Source organism: Microcaecilia unicolor, chromosome 10 (genome assembly GCF_901765095.1).
Source record: "Microcaecilia unicolor chromosome 10, aMicUni1.1, whole genome shotgun sequence".
Taxonomy (NCBI): Eukaryota; Metazoa; Chordata; class Amphibia; order Gymnophiona; family Siphonopidae; genus Microcaecilia; species Microcaecilia unicolor.
The window spans coordinates 61767877-61795374 of NC_044040.1; the positions used below are offsets into that span (position 1 = coordinate 61767877).

Below are 27498 nucleotides of genomic sequence, written 5' to 3' on the forward strand. Positions count from 1 at the left end.
CAAATAAATCACTTGCTCCATCCATCCAGTTTTGGTTGGTATATAAGAATATATAAGAGTAGCCATACGGGGTCAGACCAATGGTCCATCTAGCCCAGTATCCTATTTTCCAAACAGTGGCCAAGCCAGGTCACAAGTACATGGCAGAAACCCAAATCGTGGCAACATTCCATGTAGAACCCCAAAGAATAGCAAGATTCTGGAATTCAAAAGAGTGACAAGATTCCATGCAGAATCTCAAAGAGTAGCAACATTCCATGTAGAACCCCAAAGAATAGCAAGATTCTGGAATTCAAAAGAGTGACAAGATTCCATGCAGAATCTCAAAGAGTAGCAACATTCCATGTAGAACCCCAAAGAATGGCAAGATTCTGGAATTCTGGTAAATGAGTACCAGCCTTAACCGGGGAGGGGGGGGGAGGAGTAGTTAAGTGACTGAGGTGCTGTTTTATGAAGCGACGGTAAGCCCAAAACAGGCTTACCACTCGCTAAAAGGGAAGTACCGCCTCGCTACCGCAGCAGCCCGGCAGTAGTTCCCTCCCTCAGCATGCGCCATTTCCAGCACTGCAAAAGTATGTCAATTTTTGTAGCGCTGGTGTGTACCCGGCAGTAATCGGGCAGTGCAGCATGCTGCCCAGTGACCACCGGGTTAGCGCAGGAATCCTTACCGCCACCTCAATGGGTGGTGGTAAGTGCTCTCCACGGGGCAAGTGGTTCACGTGTCACATGGCCATTTCTTTAAGAAAAGGGAAACCTGCTTTTTACCCACTGCGGTAAAATAAGTTCTCGGCACGCATCAGAACCACACACTGATGCCAGCTCAGGCCCCCTTTTGATGCAGCTTCATAAAAGGACCCCTGAGGAAGGCAAAAGCTAATAGTCTGCCAAAAAACCTTAAGTCCATTCACAACTTGCTACTTGGTCAATCACTCTTTATAGCAGTGAAAAGTACAAGTATTATGCAGATGTATAAAGTTAGTTCTTTCTATGTAATATACTATTTAATACAATATGAACAACAATATCCTTTTAATTATTTTTTTTTCATCTGGTTAGCTTTTTTTTTTTTTTAAAATTACAGTAAAATGGCAACACACAAAAGGAATAGCAACCAGACTCTTGGTGTTGCTAGGTGACTGCTTTTATGCATATCATTAAAAAATATTATTCTGAATATAATATGCAGGTTCACAAGTATTCCTGGAGTTTTTGAGCTGCTGAATGCTATGAATGTGATGCATGTGTTATTGTTACCTGCATGAAAGTATACAAAGATAATCTCTAATAGATTCTGGAGACTTGCTTCTTTAGAGGTTGACAAATTTAGACTTGGTTTCCTCCTACAAGTATGGTAGCTGCTGCTGTACAATCAGATATTCTCGAACCAAGCTTGGATGCTTGGAAATTACAGCTAAGATGAAAGTGTAGAATACATTAATTTCTTTTGACAACCAGGGATCTCTAGCTATCAGGATGGAATAGCATTGGGAGCAGATAACATAACTTATATAATGTAGCTTCTTTAATCTTTGCAGGGTTGTAATTGACCTCGGTTGAATTTATCCAAAAATATATTTATCTAAAGTTAATAAAAAGAAATATCTAGGGACATTCTTAGTCTAATCATTCATTGTCATAATAGCAATCAAATGTTTGTGCCCATGTGAGTTATGGAAATATAGACTGTATTGTTTCTTGCATGATAGAGAGTAAATATTGATTTGTTTTACTACTACTAATATATTTAGGGCTAGATTCGATATATATGGCATAAAAAAGTGCTGTTCTATAAGCTTCATGTAAAATTAGGCATGGCTTATAGAATAGCATTTCTGGGAATCACACTTAATTTTAGGTGTGATCGGCTGCAAATGTACAACTATCCTATAACAAGATGCATTAATTTTAGGAACAACCCTGTTCCGCCCATTGTCCCTCCCAATTCTGTGCCCCCTTTTTCATTTCACACATAAATCTGAAGCATGAAAAGTGCAATTACATTTAATTAGTGCCTATAATTGCTTGTCAAGCCAATTATTGATGCTAATTAGCTTGCTATTTAATTAAATTGCACACACAAATTGGGCGCATTCCCAAATTTCCATGCACAATTTTTGTCAACTTTTATATAGTTAGGGGCTTATTGACTACTTTAAGGACATCTGCCAGTACAGTTTGCTCTCACATTCAAGTAGGAGGATCCTTTTAATTTAGGTGAACGTTGAGGTTTCTAGTTGAGTTTACTGTTTCATGCATATGGGGTCCTTTCACAATGGTGCAGGAAAACGTGGCCTTTGAACCCCCATGTCCCACTCACTAAGGCCATTTTCTACCACACTAGTAAAATGGCTGATATCCCATTAAAAACAATTAATGGCTGCATGCTAATATTACCATTAGCGCATGGCCATTAAAACAAATTAGCACATGAGCACTTACCCACACATATTTTGTAGGCAGCAAGGACTCCCATGCTAATCAGTGAGCGTGTAGTGCGCTAACTGATCAGTGTTGACCTACCCCAACACGCCCCTTCTGCCATAAAACTGGAAATATTTGATAGTGTACAATTTGCATGCACTTATCTCACACATATCGCAGGACCTCCCACAGTAAGCCGTTTTAAGCTGTGGTAAGCATGCACTAATACTTACCATAGCTTATTATATTAAAAGGACCTCTGTGTCTGTATCTATGGTTTAATGTGGCCTATTTGGAGGAAGTATGTATTTTAATCTCTTTGTACTATACAGATCGATGAAAGGTTTGTTTATTGGCCATAGAAGATGTAGCATCAATAATTTTTTTTTAAGTGCCAGGTCATGAATGTTTTGTGGAATAATTATTCTTAAGCGATTTGTGTCCGTTTTTGAGGAATAACCTAGTGCAGTCCATTGCCTGCTGCTCTGATACAAGTTCTGAATATGTTGAAAATAAGAGGTTGGTCTGTGACAGTGCACAAAATATACATAAGGGAATAGTCGCTGATCATTATCTGGATGCTTTCAGTTTACCACCTTAGTAACATGCATTACTGAACTTGTAATGTTTTTAGTTGTTTAGCTACACAATATTAGCACATCTGGAGCTGGTGAAAATGTATTCACATAAGAAATGAAATAATTTAGTATTGTCTGTCATTGGGGGTTTTCCTTATTGCAGTGACATAACGCTTATCTTGTGCTAAATTGTTTGTTTTCAGTTGCTTATCTTACTTACTACAGTAATGAGTGCAAACAGCTGCTGAATGAACAATGAAACTCTGGCTTTTCATTTCTAAATACTGCATTTAAAGTGACAGCAAACATCTTAACAGCATAAAACAGAAGTCTCCTTGGTAGTTTTTGTGACTAACCCTAGCTTAAATAAGATTCAGTGTGTGGCATAGCCTTTTAGAGGTTGAGTAGAAGCTGTTAATACTGTGATAACCTCTCATTACTGCCCTCCCCTGAAGTAACATTGCTTTTCAGTGCATGCCATATAACTGCAGCTATTATTCTCTCAGAAGAGCCACCTCTGTATGGTAATCCAGTATTTAGTATCCAGCAAATATAGGGTGCACTTTAACAGTGTTAACCAGTACAAAATATCTGGGTTGATTTTTCACTATGAATACGTAGCTCGGAATGGATGTACCAAACTTACAGTATTTGTGTAGTTCCACAAGGTTAAGTACCAAAATCCCTACTCTACTGAAAAAACCTCCAATCATAAAAGCACATATTTTGTCCTCATCTTTTCAAACGGTTTAAATAACATTCTTACATTAGTTTAAAATCAGTATAGCTTTTAAACTGCGTTTGAAAATATAAGAGAGTATACAAGCAAGCCTCCAGTTTCAAGATGAGTTAATTGAAAATGCACACTGACAACAAATTATGTTCTGGCCATAAGGAAGGCAGCGTTCATTTTCTGAGAGGGCCTTGAGAATGTCCATGCTGCAGAAGTTTATTAATCAAATTAGAATGGATGAGTTATGTATACAGTTAATTGATACTTTCATTGCTGCAATCTGATTGAAGAAGTACAAGCCAGTCAGTTGCAGCTGCCTAAGATAGATCCAGGAAAAAAGAAGCATGTATGATTTAATCGGTCTATTTTATTTCCTACTGTGCATTTACTGTTTGAACATTTGCAGCTTATCTTGTCAATATTAGTAGCTAAAGCTTCGGCATCGTGTATTTTTCACTGTAAGAAGCAAACGTATTCTTGGACTCATTCATTTTACAGAGGGAAAATCGAATACTGTGGCATACTGTCAAAATTGCTTTATTGTCGTCATTTAGAAAGGTCACCTGAATTAATTGACGTTATACCGTGCATGTTGTTAAGCTTACCAGCTTGTAGGGACGTAGCAAAGTTTGATTGGTTATCTGTCGATTTTTCTATATACTATATAAACCAGAAAACGAACGCAAACTCTGGAATGTACAATTGATACAAAGAATTGCATTGCTAGCAGAGCTACCATGCATTCTTTATGCCATTAATCTTCTTGTCAAAGAGGGGGGATAGAACTTTTTCTGTAGAAATAATGGCAAGAATGGTCTTACTTGTAATTATAACCACAAAATTCCACGTCTCTGTGAGTTTATAGCATTTACGTTAATGTACTTATTGGAGATACACTCAACAAACTAACCTAAACTGATATGAAGAGAATAAAATAAACCATCACTGAATTGAATCTTCTGTTATGCATGATCCACTCCTGTTGGAAGACTGATAAGACTATTGAAGATGGTTTCAGCATGATGGGGCTTCTGCAGAAGGTTTGCCTTATTATCTGCTTAAAAAATGAAAGCCTTGCAATGAAGAATGTATTGTTAAAGCCAGCATGGCTTGTGTTTTATGGATATTTTCAGAACTGTATTTGTTTCCTATAGCATTCTGTAAAGCTTGAAAAAGAAGAGAATACTGATTCTTAACAGCAGGGCAAACACACAGCAGATGTTCGCTGAGGAAAACATGCACAAAAAGAAACAAACGTTTTCAATATATGCTGTGGAAAGAATGGACAAAAGGGATATTGTGATTATTTAGTCTAATCAAGCTCTTTTCACACGGAAAATGTACTGTGAATCCATAGAACTCTTCTGGCTTGTGTGATTTCCTCCCCCCCTTTTTTTTTTAACGTATAGTATGTGTCAGTTCCAACTGCATTAGCAAACAGACATTCGCAGTGTCCCTTTGGACTAGTAAGGGGATTTTTTTTTCTTTAAAAAAGTCATTTACCACAGTCCTTAAAACGTAGCCTGGCAGAAATTCAATAATGATTGTGATATGCTTCTGTACTCGGTGGCTTTAGATGCTGACATACAATGGCATTTGCCTTTAATACGCCCTTTGGAGAGAAAAAAAAAAAGAAATGAAAAGCTGTCCTGAATCTTGTGTTTTAGTGGCTTCAAAACACAGAGCCACTATTTAATTTACCATTGCACTGAAAACACTGGCAATAAAATGAACCTTTTTTTTCAAAATCCAAAACAAGACAAAAAAAAAAAAAGCCCCTTTGCTGTTTGTTTGTGAGCCAGTGAATGTGCACAATTGAGAGTGCTGTTAAGTGTAAACATGTTCAGATATTCGAAGATACGTGAGGTTTCTGCATTTTAAATTTTGTTCCGAAGTACATTTATTCACACAATCTATTGCACATTGATCTATATTAAAAATAAGGCAAACACTGGATAAGTAGTCTTAAGTAGCATGCTCTTACAAGAAAAAATAAAAAAGAACAACTTACCCACTAATAGCTGTTTTCAGGGACCAGAGTTTCTTGTCTGGATTTCAATTCTTTAGCCCTAGTAACCAAACACTGTTATGTTGTTGCCCGGTTGTGAAGAGGAACATCTAGCTAGCTAGCTATAGAAATATATATCCTGCAAAATGAGGGATGCTGTGTTCTGCCCGTAAGGATCCCTTACATTTGCCAGAGAGCTTTGCTTCTGGCTCTCTCTGAGGTTTAAAATCCAATGCAAGGAGATGCAGCAAGCTCGTTTTTCGTTCTTGTTTCTCTGGTGGTGGGTTAGTGGTGCATCATTCACCCGATCAGTTGTCACACTGACATGGTGCTGCCTGTTCAGCGGTCATTAATAACTGAACACCCTCCACTCCCCAGAGATAAGCCAATAGCTTCACAGTGCCAAGATGTAGCACTCATAGCTCCTCCAGTCTGGTTGGCTGAAAGAAGCTGTCTGTTATGTGACAGTGCTGCTTTAGTACAGATAAATGAAACCAGTCTTTTCATATTCCTGCATAGGTGTTTAAATTTACAAAGCAGTTTTGGCAAGTGTTTTATTGAAAACACAGATCCTAGATAGGATTCTCTTTGTGAGATTCAGCAGAATATTGAACCTGCAATGTTGGTAGCCATTCTAAAATGAAGCTATATGAATTGAAAAAAATATGCAAATCTGAAGTACTATTACAACCAAAAGGATGTCTTAGGCAACCAAAAGGAGGTTGATTAATTCATTTTGACCTCCAGATGTTAGTTATATTATTATTATTTTAATCTATGATTGCCTAAAAAAGATATGGGGGCAGGAAATAATTTTTTCCAGTTCTTTAAAAAGTTAGATGTAAACATAGGATGAGTGTCCACCATAGACACTCTATTAACACCCTGAATTCTGTCCACAGACTTGATTCCTAGAATTAATTTACCACAACAGAGATGTGCCATCCGTATGGCTTCAGGAGGTCTCACCACAGAATTTATTTCTGTCTCGGGCTGGAGTGACTTCAGCTTGGATTACTGATATGGACTCAAGGACCCATTCATTTCTTTAGATACATTTAAAAATCTGTTTATAAATGTTTCAAAAGTTGTCATTCCTTGCTGTACTTCTATCTTATTATTTACTCTGTCAAAAACGTCAGCTTAAACATTGTCACACATCTTTTATTTTAAGTTTCTCATTGTGTATTGTTAGAGAAATAGCACCTGTTAGGAAGGATCCATCTGTCTGTCTGTTGTCTATGCATATTGACATGCACAAACAATCTTGTGCTTATATTTAAACAGGAGCAGGAAGCTCCTGTGTAGGGAGATCAATCTTGCAGGACTTAGGTAGAACAAATCTCATGGTTGCAGTGTCTAGTTTTAGATGTGCCGATGGGGAACCTGCTCCCAGCAGGTGAAGATGATTTTCCCATGGCAGTGCACAAAGGAGCAGGCCAATGAGGACCCAACCCCCACTGGCTGAAGAGAAGGAATTTCCTGTGGTGACCCCATAAAATTAAATAATCCACTAGCAGGCATGGAGGCCCACTTGTGAAGTCATTAAGTAAAACAAGAGTTGGTCCATGCCTTCCCAACCCCTGAGACAATAAAAGTTGTCATTCATCTCTCACCCTGTCTGCTTCTGCATCTTCCATTCTACTGGGACTAGCAGACCATTGGCCACTTGTTTTCTAGATCAACTGGTGCCATTTTGGTACAGGCAGGAGGTAGTAGGGATTGTTCTTGCCTCCATTGCTCCCCCCTGATCTGTTGGGGAGCAATGGAGGCAAGCACTCTTTATTGTAAAATGCGAGTAAAAGGGTGCCCGACACAGCCGTGTTTCATCTTGCTGGGCTGCTTCAGGGGCGGTACAATACTAGTAAACATAAAAACATAGATATATAAATTAAAATATGCATACACTATATACATACAAATCAAATGATGGATAAATAAAGTTAGTTAATAAAATCAACAAATACATGGTGACATAGATGTACACACAAGTAAGTAAACATAAAATGTCTGGGAAGCCAGTTCCAATATTAATACATACCCTTGAGGAATAATCGTGTCACTTTCCTCAAGGTGGAAAACCCGGGGTAGGGTACTATCAACATCTAGGAAAAGTGAAACAAATGAATGTAAATGGTAGAGTTAGATTTAAAAAAAAAACCAATAAAAAACAGATACCCTATATGTTTCAAATCAAAAAGATTAACAGCATTCAGTACAGGGAAAAACTCTGCTCATTCACAACATGTGCTGTGTTCTGACTAAGAAACAATGGCTTTAGGTCTTGTCTGGGTTACATGACATGTCAGTTACAGCAAACTTAATTAGCACCAAAAGCAGGGGTATACATAAATTATCCATATTCAATGTAAAAAGTAGATTAGGGAAAATAAAAGCAAAAATATATCTCTTTTAAACATAAGGATTTTGGTGCAGTTATGTTTTCAAGAGATACGTTTTTTTTAATTTTTTAATTTTCCCTAATCTACTTTTTCAATTCATTATGGAAAAATTAGTGTATGGCCATTAATAGAAAAATCATTCTTTTTATCCCGGTGGCATCTCTCAGCTATATGGGTACGATACATTTTATGCTGCTTATCCTAGAAGTAAGCAGTGGATGTTCCCCATGTCCATTTTAATAATGGTTTATGGACCTTTCCTTTAGGAACCTATCCAAACATTTTATAAACCCCGCTAAGCTAACTGCTTTTAATACAAATTCCAGAGTTTAATTACATGTTGAGTGAAGACAAAATTTCTGATTTGTTTTAAATTTACTACTTTGTAGCTTCCTTGTGTGCTCCCTAGTCCTAGTATTTTTGGAAAGAGTAAACAATTTTTTTTGTTACATTTGTACCCCGCACTTTCCCACTCATGGCAGGCTCAATGCGGCTTACATATACAGGTACTTATTTGTACCTGGGGCAATGGAGGGTTAAGTGGCTTGCCCAGAGTCACAAGGAGCTGCCTGTGCCTGAGGTGGGAATTGAACTCAGTTCCCCAGGACCAGAGTCCACCACCCTAACCACCCGTTCCACTCCACTCAGTATTTTATAGACCTCTATCATATCTCTCCTCAGCCGTCTTTTCTCCAAGCTGAAGAGCCCTAGTCACTTTAGCTTTTCCTCATAGGGAAGTCATCCCATTCCCTTTATGAGTTTTATCGCCCTTCTCTGTATCTTTTCTAGATCCACTATATCTTTTTTGAGATGCAGTGACCAGAATTGAACACAGTATTTGAGGTGCGGTCGCTCCATGGAATGATACAAAAGCATTATAATGTCTTCATTTTTGTTTCCCATTCCTTTCCTAATAATATCTAACATTCTATTTGCTTTCTTAGCTTCTGCTGCACACTGAGCAGAGGGTTTCAACATATCATCAACGATGACGCCTAGATCCCTTTCCTGGTCGGTGACTCCTAACATACAACCTTGCATTACGTAGCTATAATTTGGGTTTCTCTTTTCCATCACTTTGCACTTGCTCACATTAAACGTCATCTGCCATTTAGATGTCCAGTCTCCCAGTCTTGTAAGGTCCTCTTGTAATTTTTCACAATCCTCTTGTGACTTAACAACTTTGAATACTTTGTGTCATTAGCAAATTTAATTACCTCACTAGTTATTCCCATCTCTAGATAATTTATAAATATGTTAAAAAGCAGCGGTCCCAGCACAGACCCCTGGAGAATCCCACTATCTACCCTTCTCCATTGAGAATACTGAATACCTACTGTCTGTTTTCTATCTTTTGACTAGTTTTTAATCCACAGTAGGACACTATCTCCTATCCTATGACTCTCCAATTTCCTCTGGAGTCTTTCTTGAGGTACTTTGTAAAAAAACCTTTTGAAAATCCAGATACACATTGAGGGGCATAATCGAAAGGGGGTGGCCATCTCCGTGGACGGATCCGAGAAGGGGCGGTCCCAACCGTATTATCGAAAAAGATGGGCGGCCATCTTTTGTTTCGATAATACGGTTGGGCCCAGCCAAATGTCAGAGATGGGCGGGTTTGAAATGGTCGGCATCGGTTTTCAGCGATAATGGAAATCGAAGGCGGCCATCTCAAAAACGAACAACTCCAAGGCATTTGGTCGTGGGAGGGACCAGGATTCGTAATGCACTGGTCCCCCTCACATGCCAGGACATCAACCGGGCACCCTAGGGGGCACTTTTAAAAAATAAAAAAAAACATTAAAATACCTCCCAGGTGCATAGCTTCCTTACCTTGGGTGCTGAGCCCCCCAAATCCTCCCCCCAAACCCACTACCCACAACTCTACACCATTACCATAGCCCTTATGGGTGAAGGGGGGCACCTACATATGGGTACAGTGGGTTTTGGGGGGGGGTTGGAGGGCTCACATTTACCACCACAAGTGTAACAGGTAGGGGGGGATGGGCCTGGTTCCACCTGCCTGAAGTGCACTGCACCCACTAAAAACTGCTCCAGGGACCTGCATACTGCTGTCATGGAGCTGGGTATGACTTTTGAGGCTGGCTTAAAGGCTGGAAAAAAAGTTTTTAAAGTACTTTTTTTTGGTGGGAAGGGGTTAGTGACCACTGGGGGAGTCAAGGGAGGTCATCCCTGATTCACTCCGGTGGTCATGTGGGCAGTTCGGGCACCTTTTTAGGTCTTGGACCTAAAAAAAAGGGTCCAACAAAAGCAACCTAAATTCTCGCTATGGGCGCCCTTCTTTTTTCCATTATGGCCTGAAGCTGGCCATCTGTTAACCACTCCCATATCCGCCCCTGTCCCGCCTTCGCTACTGTGCCAACACGCCCCCATGAACTTTGTTCGTCTCCGCGAAGGAGTGCAGTTGAAAGCACCCAAAATCGGCTTTTGATTATACCAATTTGGGTGCCCTCAGGAGATGGGCGCCCATCTCCCGAAGATGGGCGCCCTTTTCCTTTCGAAAATAAGCCTGAATATCAATCGACTCACCTTTATCCATGTTTGTTCACCCCTTCAAAGAAATGTAATAGATTGGTGAGGCAAGATTTCCCTTCACTAAATCCATGTTGACTTTGTTTCATTAATCCATGCTTTTGAATATGCTCTGTAATTTTGTTCTTTATAATAGTCTCTACCATTTTGCCCCGCACTGACATCAGGCTCACTGGTCTATAATTTCCCGGATCTTCTTTGGAACCTTTTTTAAAAATCAGCGTTACATTGGCCACCCTCCATTCTTCTGGTACCATTTTTGATTTTAAAGATAAATTACATATTACTAACAATAGTTCCACAAGTTTATTTTCAATTCTGTCAGTACTCTGGGATGAATACTGTCCGGTCCAGGAGATTTGCTACTCTTCAGTTTGTCAAATTGAGCCATTACATCCACCAGGTTTATAGAGATTTCATTCAGTTTCTCCGACTTGTCAGCTTTGAATACCATTTCTGGCACCAGACCAAAGGATAGAATTAATTTAATCTCTCCGCTATGGCTTTGTCTTACTTGATTGCCCCTTTTCCCCCTCGGTCATCTAGCGATCCTACCGATTCTTTTGCTGTCTTCTTGTTTTTAATATACCCAAAAACATTTTTACTATGTGTTTTTGCCTCTAGCACAATCCTTTTTCAAAGTCCCTCTTTGCCTTCCTTATCAGCGCTTTGCATTTGACTTGACATTCCTTATGCTGTTTCTTATTATTTTCAGTCTGATCCCTCTTCCATTTTCTGAAGGATTTTCTTTTAGCTCTAATAGCTTCCTTCACCTCTCTTTTTAACCATGTTGGCTGTGGTTTGGTCTTCCTCCCTCCTTTTTTAATACACAGAATATATTTGGCCTGGGCTTCCAGGATGGTATTTTTGAACAGCATCCATGCCTGATGCCAATTTTTGACCCTCGCAGCTGCTCCTCTAAGTCTTTTTTTCACCGTTCTTCTCATTTTATCGTATAATAGTATAACAGTGTACCCTTATTAGAGAGCTCTGGGTTTGCCAGAAAGTTTGATTTCTGTGTCAGAGACGTTTCTCTCCCTCCTGGATGCCATTCTTATGCTTTCTAGAGGATGTTGTGTAACAGGGGCGTGGAAACTCATCATCATGGCTCCACAGAGTAAACCATGTTATGTGCATGGGAAGTGCAGGAAGGCATATGCAAATGGCAGGCAAGCACTACATTTAGGTGTAATCTACATGGGGATCCAGTGCAAAATGCTGCCACTTTCCATGTGCAGGTCAACCATGAAGCTGAAATCTACATGTTTCCTACTCTCTGAACGTGTTGCTGCACCATTGAGCATGAGTGTTATACATGCATATATGTTTGTCCATTCAGAATATTTACATGTGGATGTTGTTCACTGGTCTAAGCTTTTGGTGTCATATAGCCCCCATTTTGATGAAGTTTATCAAGTTTATAAAAATTTACAACTAGGAGTAGCCTAGTGGTTAGTGCAGCGGACATTGATCCTGGGGAACTGGTTTCGATTCCCACTGCAGCTCCTTGTGACTGTAGGCAAGTCATTTAACCCTCCATTGCCCCAGGTACAAATAAGCACCTGTATATACTATGTAAACCGTTTTGAATGTAGTTGCAAAAACCACAGAAAGGCGGTATATCAAGCCCCAATCCCTTTCCCCTTACAGATATGCCATCTAGGCATCTTACAATCTAGTAAAGGTTGTCAATAGTCAAGGAGTTTCAGTATAAGATGTTTATGATGGCCTTTAAAGATATATATGTAGCAGACTGGGATTATACTTCAATTTTACCTATTTACTAGATGGTAAGGACTACCGCACTAACCCTGCACTAATCAGACAGTGCACAATGATATACCTGTGCTGCCCAATTAGTGCAGGGCACATCTACTGTCTACCTCCAAACATGCCCCCTCACTAAAAAAAATATAATCTATTTTTTAGCACATGGGTAGCTTGCGCCATTTTCGAAAACTATCACGGGACGCCTGAGCGTGTCCTGCAGTACTACCTGTTTAACCAGTGGTAAGCATGCATTAGTGCTTACTGCAGCTTTGTAAAAGGGGCTTCCCCTGTATGTGTGGCCTATTGATTAGTGTATCGGGTTGTGGACCAGAGGAACTGGGCTTGATCCAGGTTCAATTCACTCTGCAGCTCCTTGTAAGTCTCTGTTGCCCCAGGTATAACAGTAGTACAATGTGTTACTTAGATTGTGAGCCCACTAGGGACAGACCCAGTACCTGTAAAATGAAACTGTAAACCACTTAAGTCTAAGCAGTATATAAATACTTAATTTCCCAATATCAAACCAAGGAAGGAAGAAAGAAAGAAAGAACAATCTATGTTGTAGACAGAAAAGAAAAAGGAAAGAAGACATAAACAAATATCACGATTAAGAGAACTAAGCAGATAATTAGCAGGAAAACATGCTGCAAATGAAAAAAGCAATATTATGAGATAATGAAACATGATATGCCCTGGAACCTCAGAACAACCTTATATGTTATGAGGATCAGTAGCTGATAATGTATACTCATCTAGTGGGCTGCTCATCTGTCTTCTCCCAGTAAGAAAGGCAGCCAAGCTGAGATGGCTATATATATGTAAATATGTAGCCATCTGCCTATATGTGATTGATAGTTAACAACTCATTTACAGGAAAATTTAAAGGGTAAAAAGAACCCCCAACTGAGTAATTGCTGCCTTTTCTTTTTGGTGACATTGGAGATATCTGGAAACAATCCTCCCAGTGTTTAAAAAAACAACCTTCAGTGTAACCATTCATGATCAAAATAGCACAGACATAATAAAGTAGCAGAAGAAAATGCTCCACTATCAGACTTTTCAAAAATCTCTTCTGCAGGCCTTTGAGAATCTTTTTCATGTCCTTGTACCTTGAATATGGAACCTTGAATCTCACAAAATAAAGATTTATTCAAGTTTGTAATAGGTTGCCATGTGAAGGTCAATTCTATAACTGGGCACTCACATTTATGTGGCACTTTGTATGTGTAAATTAACAGAATACCAGCACTTTCGTAGGTGATTGTACATTTATGCATGTAAGTGGCAGCAAAACGATTAAGCGCTATAAGTACATATGTATTGCCATACTAGGACAAACCGAAGGTCCATCAAGCCCAGCATCCTATTTCCAACAGTGGCCAATCCAGGTCACAGGTACCTGGCAAGATCGCAAAAATTTATTCTGCTTATTCTAGTAACAAGCAGTGGATTTTCCCCAAGTCCATTGTAATAATGGTCAATGGACATGTCCTTTAGGAACCTATCCAAACCTTTTTTAAACCCCGCTAAGCTAACTGCTTTTACTACATTCTCTGGTAACGAATTCCAGAGTTTAATAACACGTTGAGTGAAGAAATATTTTCTCTGATTCGTTTTAAATTTACTACTTTGTAGCTTCACTGAGTGCTTCCTAGTCCTAATATTTTTGGAAAGAGTAAACAAGTGATTTACATCTACTCGTTCCACTCCATTCATTATTTTATAGACCTCTATCATATCTCCCCTCAGCCATCTTTTCTGCAAGCTGAGGGGCCCTAGCACGGTAGGAGTGTGCATAAGTGATATAACATTTAAATGCAAGGGACTGTTCACATGAATGGAGCATGGAGGGCATGCATGGTGGTACCACTTACATGTGCAAATTACAGAATATTGTAAGTTATGCATACCCTTGCTGCATTTGGCACCCACAGTTACACCAAGTCTATGGTTGGTATAACTGCAGGCACCTAAATTTTAGGTGCACTGATGCCAGGTTATGCTAGTATTTTATAATGGAATCTTTGCACCCACATGCCATTATATAATAGACTCTCACAATGTGACATTGAGTGCCTAAAATGAGGTGCCTGCATACCCCCTGGATTCTATAGATGCCAGCCCTCTCCCAATCTAATTGTTTTTATTTACATCATTATTTTGTTCATCCGGGGGGGGGGGAGGAGCACACAATTTTATTTGGCCACTATCATGGGGTCGCAGCCAGAAAAAGATTGAAAAGCACTGCTGCTGCTTTTGACACTGTTGATCACAGCCTACTCCTTGATATGCTGTCCTCACTTGGATTTCAGGGCTCTGTTCTTTCCTGGTTTTCTTCTTATCTCTCCTAGCGTACCTTTAGTGTATACTCTAGTGGATCCTCCTCTACTTCTATCCCACTGTCAGTTGGTGTACCTCAGGGATCTGTCCTGGGACCTCTTCTTTTCTCCATCTATACTTCCTTCCTTGGTACTCTGATCTCATCCCATGGTTTTCAGTATCATCTTTACGCTGATGACTCCCAGATCTACCTCTCCACACCAGAAATCTCAGCTGAAATCCAGGCCAAAGTATCAGCCTGCCTGTCTGACATTGCTGCTTGGATGTCTCAGCACCATCTGAAACTAAACATGAGCAAGACTGAGCTTCTCATCTTTCCCCCTAAACCAACCTCTCCTCCTCCCCCATTCTCTATTTCTGTGGATAACACTCTCATCAGCTCATAACCTTGGAGTCATCTTCGACTCCTCCCTCTCCTTCTCTGCACATATTCAACAGACTGCTAAAACCTGTCGTTTCTTTCTCTATAATATCAGCAAAATTCGCCCTTTCCTTTCTGAGCACACTACCAGAATCCTCATCCACACTCTTATCACCTCTCACTTAGACTATTGCAACTTGCTTCTCACAGGTCTCCCACTTAGCCATCTCTCTCCTCTTCAATCTGTTCAAAATTCTGCTGCACGACTAATATTCCGCCAGTGTCATTATGCTCATATTAGCCCTCTCCTCAAGTCACTTCACTGGCTTCCTATCCTTTTCCGCATACAGTTCAAACTCCTCTTATTGACCTATAAGTGCATTCACTCTGCAGCGCCTCAGTACCTCTCCACTCTAATCTCTCCCTACATTCCTCCCCGGGAACTCCATTCACTGGGTAAATCTCTCTTATCTGCACCCTTCTCCACTGCTAACTCCAGGCTCTGTTCCTTTTATCTTGCTGCACCATATGCCTGGAATAGACTTCCTGAGCTGATACATCAAGCTCCATCTCTGGCCGTCTTCAAATCTAAGCTAAAAGCCCACCTTTTTGATGCTGCTTTTAACTCCTAACCCTTATTCACTTGTTCAGAACCCTTATTTTATCATCCTCACTTTAATATTCCCTTATCTCTTGTTTGTCCTAATTAGATTGTAAGCTGTGTCAAGTAGGGACTGTCTCTTCATGTTCAAGTGTACAGTGCTGTGTATGTCTAGTAGCGCTTTAGAAATGATAAGTAATAATAGTAGTAGTAGCACTGCTTTAAATGTTAGTTGAGTTTTAATCCAATCCAGAACTCAGCTGAAAGCCCTTGTAATTACTGGAGAGAGATTAAGGCCTATATCTATTTAAATCACCTGTCTGGGGCTAACTGCACATTTTCAATGGCACTTAACCAGATAGTGCCACTGAAAATACCTGGTTAGCACTCAAGCTAAAACTGGCTATTTGAGGGGGGGGGGGGGGGGGGGGGTAGAATCAGCACTTAACCGGTTAAGAGACTTGGATAAATAGGAAAGCATAAAACACAGGCATATCTTTGTGATTCTTTATAGTTAAGTGGTGAATATCGCACATAGCTGGCTATATTTTGGCCAGCTCCCAATAGCTGAAAATTCAATACCGGATTCTGGACATGGCCCAGCATTGAATTTCCAGGTTTACCGTTGGAGGCAGTCAGTAGATGTTTATCTATGCAATTCGTCTGCAGTGTGTCCAAATCACAAGGAGCATGTCGGGGGCATTTCGAAGGTGGGATTAAGGTGTGCCTAACTGTTGGACTCACGTCTCCAGTGGTGAATCGTCTATTAGTCTCTACTTTTGCCTTCTGTGCCTAACACTTGGACATTTTATAGCCATAATGGAACAAAACAAAAACATCCAGGACTAAAACTATTTTGATGTAGACCTCTTTTCAGAATGAATAAGGCACAAAAAGGTGCCCTAAATGACCAGATGGCCACTGGCGAGAATCAGGGGTGACCCCCCCAATACCCCCCAGTGGTCACTGACCCCCCCCCCCCCTCCTACCTCGCAAAATGTGAATAAAAATATGACTTACTAGGTTTGAGGAGTAGTGTAGTGGTCGGTGCAGTGCATTGGAGTGGGGAACTCAAGACCCTATCTCCCTCTACCTGTCACACTTGTGGTGGAAACTGTGACCCCTCCCAAAGTCACCAAAACCCTAATGTACCCATGTATAGGTGTCCCCTTCACCCATAAGAGCTATTATAGTCGTGTATAGTGGGGGGCATTTTGTTTTGAGTGTGTTTTGGAGGGCTCGTGGGACAAGATAAGGGAGGATACAACATAACTTTTTATTTTTTTAATTGAGAAAATTCTAGCAACAATAGCTGTGATCTGTCTCCTTCTCCTGTGTGATCACCTGGTGCCGGCACATAGGAGCAGGAGAGTGATAGACCAAGGGAGGAACAGACACAGGAAGGGTAGGGGTGGGGGCAGCAGCTGGGGAGGGGGTCGGCAGCTATGGTCCAAGTGGAGGGGGTGGTGGTGGTGGCAGCCCTGTCCTTGGCTCTGGTTCTGTCTCTCGGTGGCCTTGGCCAAATGTATGTAGATTTACCCAGTGTAAAAAACTGCACAAAAATCTAGTGCCATTTTTTAACCTTTGTGTAGCACGGAATCTTTATGCCAGCTCAAAGCTGATATAAAGATGCAGCACGGGAGCAGAGGATGATCTGAGCTGAAGTTCAGCACTGCTTCCTCTAAACTGAGCAAGATTCCTCCAACTGCATTACTGCCAGTGGAGGGTGGTGCTTCAATATTGTATTTTCAATCATTCAGGACAGGCAGTTTCCCCCGGACCCCTACAGAGCTTGCCTATCCCTCACTATTGAAAATATGATAGTGAAACAGCACCCCCCACTGGCAGGACTGTATGTGGAGGACTCCTGCTCAACTTAGAGGGAACAGTAATGGGCATTCTCAAAAGTTAAGTGCTAGTTCTGATTTGCTCCTAACTTTGGGTGCCTGACTTACTCCTGTTTCTATTAGATATATGTATGGCGCCAAAAGTTAGGTACAACCTGCACACTATGCTAGTATTTTATAAAAGTCAGGTGCCCTTTATTTTTTTTGTTACATTTGTGCCCCGCGCTTTCCCACTCATGGCAGGCTCAATGCGGCTTACGTGGGGCAATGGAGGGTTAAGTGACTTGCCCAGAGTCACAAGGAGCTGCCTGTGCCTGAAGTGGGAATCGAACTCAGTTCCTCAGGACCAAAGTCCACCACCCTAACCACTAGACCACTCCTCTAGGGCTCAGCACTGATCTTTTCAGCACCTAATACATAGTAGATGACGGCAGAAAAAGACCTGCATGGTCCATCCAGTCTGCCCAACAAGATAAACTCATATGTGTATACCTTACCTTGATTTGTACCTGCCTTTTTCAGGGCACAGACCGTACAAGTCTGCCCAGCAGTATTTCCCGCCTCCCAACCACCAGTCCCGCCTCCCATCACCGGCTCTGGCACAGACTGTATAAGTCTGCCCTCCACTATCCTCGCCTCCCAACCACCAACCTCTCTTCCCCCACCTGCTCCGCCACCGAATTTTGGCTAAGCTTCTGAGGATCCACTCCTACTGCACAGGACTCCCTTATGCATATCCCACGCATGTCTGAACTCCGCCACCGCCCTCATCTCCACGTTTGCCACTATATGTAGAATTCCCCCCAAATGTCATTGCATGGTTCTAACTCAAGCTTATTGCATTGACCCCTCTTTCAGAGTGATGGTGACATTGACTGTCAATCTGAGATCCTACTTCCTTAGAGATATACAAGGCTGCAAGTTGGTGTTCATTCAGGAAACACTGTAGTGAAGAAGCGGCTTTGTATCTGGATTTAAGGTTTGCTATGTTGATCCTTGAAAGCCTATTTTAAGAGTAAAACACACGTTTTTGTTTGCAAGGCTATCTTTCTGTTTTCCTCCTTTCTGTTTTATTGTTTAGTAATAATAAAACGGTAAGCAAAGAAAGAGAGAGCTGAAAGATAAATATTTGTAGCATTGTGACTATCTTGCCCCTTCTTATTTGATGGCAACACTTAACAGCAGGTTTTGACTCATTGTCCCTGCTGTTCATCAGAGAAAGTGTAATTGTTTTTTATGTAATTGTTGTTATCAGTAACAGCAGAATGATTCACATTACAACACCCACCTCCCCTGTGGTGGTGGTGGTGGTGGTGGGGTTACCTCTCTTTATTTTGTAAAAGTGTTCTCTTGCTTTTCTAGATAACAACTTACAGGCAACGCAGCATGTGATAAACTGCCCACACACTCAGAAAAGCTTTCTCTTGAAAGCCCTAGAATCATTCTGTTGTGCACATAAAGTGGGTAATGTAAATCACAAGTGTGATTTATTGCTGTGCTGTCATCAGAAAATCACACGTATAGGTAATAAATTGTATAATTTCTGGGGAAACCTTTATGTATCTGTATATGACTGTGAAAACTCTGAGGCAGTAGCATGTAATTAACTAAGGTTACCTTAGAGCTTTGGTTCCCAAGTTGGTCCTGGAGTCCCCCCTTGGCAGGCAGGTTTTCAGGATATCCACAATTAATATGTATGAAGCTAATTTGTCTCCACAATATGCAGATCTTTTTCATGCATGTTCATTGTGGATATCCTGAAAAATGGACTGGCAAGTGGGTACTCCAGGACCGACTTGGGAAACAATACCTTAGGATACCTGCATATTACCATCAGGTTGCATGTAGGAATCTACACCATGTTAGCAATTTATTTATTTATTTGTAGCATTTGTATCCCACATTTTCCAACCAATTTGCAGGCTCAATGTGGCTTACATTTGCCGTAATGGTGGTTGCCATTTCCGGGTAACAGAGTTACAAATGGTATTGCGTTAAGGTGCAATACATACATGATAACATACATGGAATATAACGTATATGGAACAGATCATGGTATATATATATATATTAGCAATGTCTCCTAATTAGGGATATGATTAACCTACTGGAACACTCCTATTACTGATTACACATTCGCTCCAGTCTATTAATTACAAATTATCTTTATTGTACACATATGCTTTAAACCATCACATATGTATTTAAAACCACCTATTACACCTATTAATAGGTGGTTTTAAATACATATGTGATGGTTTAAAGCATATGTGTACAATAAAGATAATTTGTAATTAATAGACTGGAGCGAATGTGTAATCATATATATATATATATACCATGTGCATACATACATGGTAAAGAAGAATAATTTATGGTATTGCATGAAGGTTCCTGAGTAATAAATTGGGTTGTGACATACATTAGGTCATCAACTAAGGTTTAAAGTGGTTTTGTTTGATCATTAATATCAAAGAGGTTGTTCAGTCATGTGATAAGAGTTCGGATTTGTATAGATCGTGTAACAACGATTGAGCGTTATATTCCTGGGTTGCATCAAACATGGTAACATCAAACATGGTAACATAATAGCAGATGGCAGATAAAGACCAGCATGGTTTATCCAGTTTGCCCAATAAGATGTCTAGAGTTGCACTTGTCGCTCCATCCAGAACATGCAGGTCACTCTCTCTGTGCCTTTATTTAGAGTTGTACATGCTAATCTATTCAGGTTACTGCCCTCTAGGCCTTTCTGAATTGTGCTAGAGTTGTACCTGCTGCTTTGTGCTGAATGTACAGGTTAGACCTCTATACCTTTGTTTAGGATATAACCTGTCACTCTGTGCAGGTTTCGTCCCTTGTGAACTAGGAATGACTGTTGAATGGATGGTTTCAATTTAAGTTCCATAGTTGTTCCTGGGAATTACAGACTCAACAGTAAGAACATAAGTGTTGTCATACTGGGACAGACAGAAGGTCCATCAAGCCCAGCATCTTGTTTCCAGTAGTGGCCAATCCAGGTTGCAAGTACCTGGCAAAATCCCCAAACAGTACAATTCATTTTATGCTGCTTAAATAAGCAGTGGATTTTCCCCAAGTTCGTTTTAATAATGGCTTATGGTCTTTTCTTTTAGGAAGTTATCTAAACCTTTTATCGCATTCTCTGGCAATGAATTCCAGAGTTTAATTACATGTTGAGTGAAGAAATATTTTCTCTGATTTGTTTTAAATTTACTACTTTGTAGCTTCATCGCATGCCCCCTAGTCCTAGTATTTTTGGAAAGAGTAAACAAGCGATTCACATCTACTCATTACTTTACAGATCTCTATCATATCTCCCCTCAGCCGTCTTATGATTTCACTGAATATTCAGTCACTGGTAAAGATTTGATTACATTGTGCCATCCCTAAACAACACATAACTAGAGCTTTGCTTCATTTCTAAGCCATGCATTTGTTCTAGAGGGCAAGATCAGACCATTAAACAGTCAGGCTACAGTATATGGACCATAAATTACAGCCTAATAAATAAAGATGACTGTTTCAGCGATACTGGCATGATATAAAATGGAATAAGAGTGCAAAGGTCAGCACTAGAAAAACTCTTCTTATTAGTGGGCAAGCTTGCAGGTGACTGGCGACAATCAAACACAAATAATAAAATACTTCCAGCTGTTTTTGCATGTCAAGCTACATCAACAAAACAACATTCCTACTACCCTCCTTTTACAAAGCTGAGTGGCAATGCCGACACAGCCCATTCAATGGGCTGTGTCGGCATTACCGCACCGGTAGCCACTAGTGCGGCTTTGTAAAAGGGAAGTTTACATAAGTACATAAGTAATGCCGTACTGGGAAAAGACCAAGGGTCCATCGAGCCCAGCATCTTGTCCACGACAGCGGCCAATCCAGGCCAAGGGCACCTGGCAAGCTTCCCAAACGTACAAACATTCTATACATGTCATTCCTGGGATTTTGGATTTTTCCAAATCCGTTTAGTAGCGGTTTATGGACTTGTCCTTTAGGAAACCGTCCAACCCCTTTTTAAACTCTGCTAAGCTAACCGCCTTCACCACATTTTCCGGCAATGAATTCCAGAGTTTAATTACACGTTGGGTGAAGAAAAATTTTCTCTGATTTGTTTTAAATTTACTACACTGTAGTTTAATCGCATGCCCCCTAGTCCTAGTATTTTTGGAAAGCGTGAACAGACGCTTCACATCCACCTGTTCCACTCCACTCATTATTTTATATACCTCTATCATGTCTCCCCTCAGCCGTCTCTTCTCCAAGCTGAATAGCCCTAGCCTCCTTAGTCTTTCTTCATAGGGAAGTCATCCCATCCCCGCTATCATTTTAGTCGCCCTTCGCTGCACCTTTTCCAATTCTACTATATCTTTCTTGAGATGCGGCGACCAGAATTGAACACAATACTCAAGGTGCGGTCGCACCATGGAGTGATACAATGGCATTATAACATTCTCACACCTGTTTTCCATACCTTTCCTAATAATACCCAACATTCTATTCGCTTTCCTAGCCGCAGCAGCACACTGAGCAGAAGGTTTCAGTGTGTTATCGACGACGACACCCAGATCCCTTTCTTGGTCCGTAACTTCTAACGTGGAACCTTGCATGACGTAGCTATAATTCGGGTTCTTTTTTCCCACATGCATCACCTTGCACTTGCTCACATTAAACGTCATCTGCCATTTAGCCGCCCAGTCTCCCAGTCTCGTAAGGTCCTCTTGTAATTTTTCACAATCCTGTCGCGAGTTAACGGCTTTGAATAACTTTGTGTCATCAGCAAATTTAATTACCTCGCTAGTTACTCCCATCTCTAAATCATTTATAAATATATTAAAAAGCAGCGGTCCTAGCACAGACCCCTGAGGAACCCCACTAACTACCCTTGTCCATTGTGAATACTGCCCATTTAAACCCACTCTCTGTTTCCTATCCTTCAACCAGTTTTTAATCCACAATAGGACATTTCCTCCTATCCCATGACCCTCCAATTTCCTCTGTAGCCTTTCATGAGGTACCTTGTCAAACGCCTTTTGAAAATCCAGATACACAATATCAACTGGCTCCCCTTTGTCCACATGTTTGTTTACTCCTTCAAAGAATTGAAGTAAATTGGTCAGGCAAGATTTCCCCAAACAAAAGCCGTGCTGACTCGGTCTCAGTAATCCATGTCCTCGGATGTGCTCTGTAATTTTGTTTTTAATAATAGCCTCTACCATTTTCCCCGGCACCGACGTCAGACTCACCGGTCTATAATTTCCCGGATCTCCCCTGGAGCCTTTTTTAAAAATGGGCGTTATATTGGCCACCCTCCAATCTTCCGGTACCACGCTCGATTTTAAGGATAAGTTGCATATCACTAGCAGTAGCTCCGCAAGCTCATTTTTCAGTTCTATCAGTACTGTAGGATGAATACCATCCGGTCCAGGAGATTTGCTACTCTTCAGTTTGCCGAACTGCCCCATTACGTCCTCCAGGTTTACCGTGAAGTCAGTAAGTTTCTCCAACTCGTCCACTTGAAATACCATTTCCGACACCGGTATCCCACCCAAATCTTCCTCGGTGAAGACCGAAGCAAAGAATTCATTCAGTCTCTCCGCTACGTCTTCCTTGATCGCCCCTTTTACCCCTCGGTCATCCAGCGGCCCAACCGATTCTTTTGCCGGCTTCCTGCTTTTAATATACCGAAAAAATTTTACTATGTTTTTTTGCCTCTAATGCTATCTTTTTTTCGTAATCCCTCTTGGCCTTCTTTATCTGCGCATTGCATTTGCTTTGACACTCCTTATGCTGCTTCTTGTTATTTTCAGACGGTTCCTTCTTCCATTTTCTGAAGGCGTTTCTTTTAGCCCTAATAGCTTCCTTCACCTCACTTTTCAGCCAGGCCGGCTGTCTTGTGGAGTTCCGTCTTTCTTTTCTAATTCGCGGAATATGTATGGCCTGGGCCTCCAGGATGGTATTTTTGAACAGCGTCCACGCCTGTTGTACAGTTTTTACTCTCTCAGTTGCCCCCCTAAGTTTTTTTACCGTTCTTCTCATTTTATCATAGTCTCCTTTTTTAAAGTTAAACGCTAACGTATTTGACTTTCTGTGTACAGTTACTTCAAGGTCGATATCAAAACTGATCATATTATGGTCACTGTTATCAAGCGGCCCCAGTACCATAACGTCCCTCACCAGATCATGCGCTCCACTAAGGACCAAGTCTAGAATTTTTCCTTCTTTCGTCGGCTCCTGCACCAGTTGCTCCATAAAGCTGTCCTTGATTTCATCAAGGAATTGTATCTCTGTAGCGTGTCCCGATGTTACATTTACCCAGTCTATATTTGGATAATTGAAGTCACCCATTATTATCACATTGCCCATTTTGTTCGCGTCTCTGATTTCTTTTATCATTTCTGTGTCTACCTGCTCATCCTGGCGAGTTTAGACAGGTAACCTTTTTTTTGTTTGTTATCATTTCATTTTCTACAACATTTAAGCTTGCTTGAGTGTAAGACAATATTTTCTGTTGGTAGAAGTGTAAAGAATTCTAAAACTTTGTGAACTGTTGATCAACTGAACAATCTAGAAGATAAAGTAGAACACTATAGGGCCCTTTTACAGAGCGGCAGTAACCCCAACGCGGGCTTACCGCTCGCTGTTCCTGGACTACCGCTGGCCCGACAAGGCTGCCGGCGGTAGTCCCGCCCCAAGCACGCTCCATTTCCAGGGGAAAAAGAAAATCCCCGGAAATAGCTTGTGCGGTGGTAGCCCGATGGTAACTGGGCATTGCCGCACGCTGCCCGGATACCGCTGAGTTAGCACGGGAGTCCTTATAGCCACCTCAGTGGGTGGCGGTAGGGGCTACCCGTCGCATGGCCATGTGTGTCTGCTGCAGTGAAAAGGGCACTGGCACATGGGAAAAACAGCTAGCGCAGGGCCCTTTTTCCAGCAGCTTGGTAAAAGGACCCCTAAGTGCATATGTAATAATCTACTACCTAGATTAAAAGTGTACCTCATATGTACAATTAACCCCTATGAGGGTAATTTTGTAAAGAATGTTTTGTGCAGATATGCCAATATATTAACGTAAAATGTCTTTAATAAACATGTAGGTATGTATGGGAGAGGAGTTTGAGGCGAATGCAGGTGGAGTCATGGGGACACTCAATGAAATTACATGGAAATACTTTTAAAACAAATAGGAGAAAATATTTTTTCACTGAATGAATAGCTAAGCTCTGGAACTAATTGCCGGAGGATGTGGTAATAGCACTTAGCATATCAGGGTTTACAAAAGGTTTGGACAAGTTCCTGGAGTAAAAGTCCGTAGTCTTGTATTGAGATAGACATGGGGGAAGCTACTGCTTGCGCTGGGATCAGTAGCATGGAATGTTGTCACTCTTTGGGATTCTGCCAAGTAGTTTTGACCTGGATTGACCACTGCTGGAGGCAGGATACTGGGCTAGATGAACCATTGGTTGGACCCAGTATGGCTTTTCTTATGTTCTTATCTGAGTATGTGTGTAAGTTATAAAATACATACCTAAGTGCATACTTCAGCTATGAATATTTATACCAGCTTCGGAGCTGTTGTAATCTATGTGTTTGCATTGTTATTTATTAAAGACACATGAGTAGGTCAAGATTAAGGTACAGGCCAACTAGCCATGTGCCTAGGGCCCAAATGTTTAGGAAGGACTCTCTCAGATGTACTAATTCAATAGCTTCCAAACAGATTTATTTGCTGGTAAGTCAACTGCTGGCATTAAGTAGAGTCAGCGGTGGGGTTGAATCCAGAGCTACCACTGCCTACGAGGTCTCTCTCTTCTCCCCATCACATATGCATTGTTTTCAGTGGGCAGGAAAAGTTTGCAATTGGTATTTCTTGTCTGGTGCTTCCTCCTCTTCCATTTATCCCCTGTAATTAGAACCACATAGAGCCCCATTTGTGAGAGTTTTGAAATGTATTATATTAGAATGGGGGCCCATCACACTTGTTTGCCTGGAATCTACCAGAGTTAATCCTGCCCTACACGTACATGCATATGTTTCTTTATAAAATAGCCTCAAAATAGGCATCAATTTGACCTTCCATCCTAGCCAAACAGTTGTAAAATTACCCTCCACGTCACCAACATGTTAGACACCTTGAGGTAATTTTATATCTAGAATCAACTAAAATAGCCAAAATTCAGGCATGGAATTATGAATTTGTTAGAATAATATAATAATGAAAATCCACAACGTGAAAATGATATTAGTGAGAGACCATTTGTGAATATTTATAAATGCTCATAAACATTCAGAAAGAGAAGGAAAAAGCCTCAAAGAGCTCAAAATCCTGTAGATTTGCAGAGCTAACCAGATCAAATGATCTTCTCTTCATCCTCGGCAAAAAATCGGCAGACAATTTGTGAAGAAGGTGTTTTTGTTTTTTGTTTTTTTTGCTGAGGATGAAGATCATTTGATCTGGTTAGCTCTGTAAATCTACAGGATTTTGAGCTCTTTCAGGCTTTTTCCTTCTGTTTCTGAATGTTTTTGAGCATTTATAAATATTCACTAATGGTCTCTCACTAATATCATTTTCATGTGGTAATTTTATATCTGCCGCATGTATAAAATATACTTTTCCTTGCTTGGTCTTTGGTGAATTTTCTAAAGAAAAAGTATGCATATTACTTTCAGTTGAAATTTACTTTAGGGGATTTATGCACATAAATTTACAGCTGCTCTTCGACATGCATGAATTGTCTTGGTTTGTTTGTGTATTTTATTATTAATTTACTTTATTTAAGATGCTTCCACCTCACCATTCTTTCGCCTATGTTTACTAAGCGGCGCTATGGGCGCATTAGTGGTTTACGCGCCCATAGAAATGTATAGGCGCGTTAGCATTTATCACACCTTAAATTTACAGGCACGTTACAAATGCTAACGCACCTTAGTAAACATACCCCTTAGTTGTAGATTGGTAACAAGTGCACCTAAGAAATACAGTCAAAGGGTGAGAGTATGTCTGTAATTGCTGATTATCCATAGTTTCTGAGGGACATCTAAATAATAATATTGAATATGAAAAACATTTAAAAAAACTATAAATAATATAGAATTGATAAAATCATTATCCCCCCCAATTCTATATATGGTGCCTTAAATTCTGCATGCTAATTTGTCCGCATGGCCAAATTAAGTGTGTAAACTTAATTAACAAGCCAATCAGCGCCAATAATTTTATTTTTGTTACATTTGTACCCCACACTTTCCCACTCATGGCAGGCTCTATGCGGCAGGCAATGGAGGGTTAAGTGACTTGCCCAGAGTCACAAGGAGCTGCCTGTGCTGGGAATTGAACTCAGTTCCTCAGTTCCCCAGGACCAAAGTCCACCACCCTAACCACTAGGCCACTCCTCCTATAATTAGTACTTAACTAATTAGCTTGGCTTTAATTAGAATTTAGATCAGTGAAGTAATACATTGGATGATAATATACAACTTTCATATCAAGTGATTGTTTTCTAAGGAGGAAGCTCTGCTTGTGTACATAGAAATCTATTACATGTTAGAACACATTTGACACCTGACACAATGCGCTGTGCGCCGAAACACAGCCTGTGTCTGGTCATTAATGGAAGATTTATTTTCAAGTCATATAATTAAAGGAACTGTATCTTGATTTTGAAGGCTCTTGGTGCTTCATTTTGTTTTTTTAGAAATTTTATACCAGCACAGAAAGCGAACTTCCTCACCAAATGCTGCCCTAATATAAAAATAATTAAAAATATAAATATAAAAGTAATGACTACCTAAATAAAACAGTAAAATAATAAATAGCAGATGTCAATATCCAATCTAAGAAAATGCAAAATGAAAAT

General features: G+C 40.5%; 2 protein-coding genes across 5 annotated transcripts in view; one reads left to right on the plus strand and one right to left on the minus strand.

The window, feature by feature from the left end:
* Positions 1 to 6000, minus strand: part of LRRN3 (leucine rich repeat neuronal 3) — a 57016-nt gene extending 51016 nt beyond the window's left edge. The window contains exon 1 of the mRNA XM_030217235.1: positions 5744 to 6000. The gene's annotated coding sequence lies outside the window, so the exon portion shown is untranslated. The remainder of the gene's footprint in view (positions 1 to 5743) is intronic.
* The window catches only part of IMMP2L (inner mitochondrial membrane peptidase subunit 2), a 1132561-nt gene that overhangs the window by 536365 nt on the left and 568698 nt on the right, over positions 1 to 27498 (plus strand). The gene's annotated exons all lie outside the window — the stretch shown is intronic.